Below are 2,043 nucleotides of genomic sequence, written 5' to 3' on the forward strand. Positions count from 1 at the left end.
AGCTTATAAACGAATGAGAACATTTTAAGGTTTTGTGTTGCAAGCGCAGGTGCACGTTTCCATCAATCTCTTCATTCCAAGCGGCGACATTTGGGTGGGTGTAAGTCTGTCATCAACTGTAGCAACTTAATCGCATCAGTCAGCATCACAATGGTGTGCCTTAGATACAGTGTTTACTACACTGGGGTTTGCTTGTGTTTAATGTGTGTCTCCTGTGCTATTTCAAGTGAGATCATGAGCCCTTTAAATTGGTGTCAGAAATTGAACACAAAAATGTTTCACAAAGTCAGTAACACCTTGTACTAATGGAAACATAAACAGACTTAACAGGAATATAGATACCAATACCAGCTCCAATTGCATTGTAAAGTTGCTATAATCCAAAGTTGGAAGTCGCAGGCCACCAGGTTATAATCCAACAGGTTTATATGAAATCACAAGCTTTCGGAGCACAGCCCCTTTGCCAGTAACCTTCCAACCCATCCCCCCCCAGTCATCTTTCCAGCCCCACATCCTCCCTTCCATTCCACCTGCCAACCCTTCCTTCCAGCTACCAATTGGATTCATCCCTCCCATGGACCAACCAGGTCTTACCCACTACCCGTGTTCACCTATCACTACCTCCCCTCTCCACTTTATCTGTAGCTCCCCTAGCCCCACATCCAGTCCTGAAGAAGGGTTATACCCAAAACGTTGACTTCTCTACCTTCTGATGCTGCCTGGCTTGCTGTGTTCGTCCAGCCTCCAGCTTGTCTACTTTGTATGGACTGCATTCACAACTCTCTGAAACTGATGGTCGCTAATACCATCCAAGTTAGTTCCATTGACATGAAAAAGGTGTATCAAGCAGATGGCATTACGTTTGAATCTGTACTGATACTCCTGTTACTTTACCAGATGAAAATTCCATCATAAGCTGCCTCTGAGGCCCAGTTACATTAAATACAGAGACCTCTTTTGACAATGACATATTTACTGGAGGATGCATTGTCTGAAAGCATTTTTGGGAGGAGTTGATCGTATTACTGGACAGAGTCACAGAGAGTTCCTTGTGTTCACAGCCTGTACCTTCGTCCAAGTCTTTTAATACCAGTTACAGTGTGAGTGAAGTGCTTGGTAACGTGCAAAGTTAATGATCTGTTCCACATTAGGCATAAACGACAGGCAATGCAATATCACAAGCTTTGCTAGCGCACAAACAGAAATATCTGCTGTGTTTTTGGTTCGACACTGATACCTAGGAGTCTTTCTTTGTGAACCTGAATATCTCAATTAATAAAGTGCATGGGTGTAGTTGGTCTAAGTATGTACATATTTTTGGACACTGGCTTATGTATTGCTTTAAATTAATATTTGTGTAAATGTTGTCTCCTAAATAAATCTTTTGATTGCAAACAGATGCTGTACTCTTTTGTTTGTCCACAGAAGTCTCTGTGTAATTCTCGTTCCCTCTTCTCCAGGAGGTGCTGAGTCACATTAGGAAGTAGGTCCATCATGATTATCTCTGTTCCTCTGAAAGGGGGTACATGGAAGTGAACATTAAACACAAGCTCATCACTGCTTGTGCTGGAGATGTATTGGGTGGTGGCATGGCAATGAACTCAAGGCTAATGCTCCGAGAGACATAAATTCAAATCTCCACCATGGATCATGATGAAATTTGAATTCAATAAAATTCTGGGATTAAAGCTAGGCTAATGCCAACCATGTGGAAACTTACATGGTTCACCATTGCACTTTAGAGAAGGAAATCTGTCTTCTCACCTGGTCTGGCCTACATATAATCCACCAGTAATGTGGTTGATAGCCAATAAACTACTCAGTTAAACAGCAATTAATGGTAACCTTACCATGATTATTTTTTTTAAAATGTCTTCCTGCAGAAACCATCTTCTATAAGGATGTGATATCACTAGAGGGGGTACAGAGGAGGTTCACTAGGATGTTGCCTGGGATGGAGAAATTCAACTTTAAGGAGAGACGAGAGAGGCTTGGATTGTTTTCATTCGAGCGGAGAAGACAGAGGGGGGGGACAAGACTAAG

Source organism: Chiloscyllium plagiosum, chromosome 40 (assembly GCF_004010195.1).
Source record: "Chiloscyllium plagiosum isolate BGI_BamShark_2017 chromosome 40, ASM401019v2, whole genome shotgun sequence".
Taxonomy (NCBI): domain Eukaryota; kingdom Metazoa; phylum Chordata; class Chondrichthyes; order Orectolobiformes; family Hemiscylliidae; genus Chiloscyllium; species Chiloscyllium plagiosum.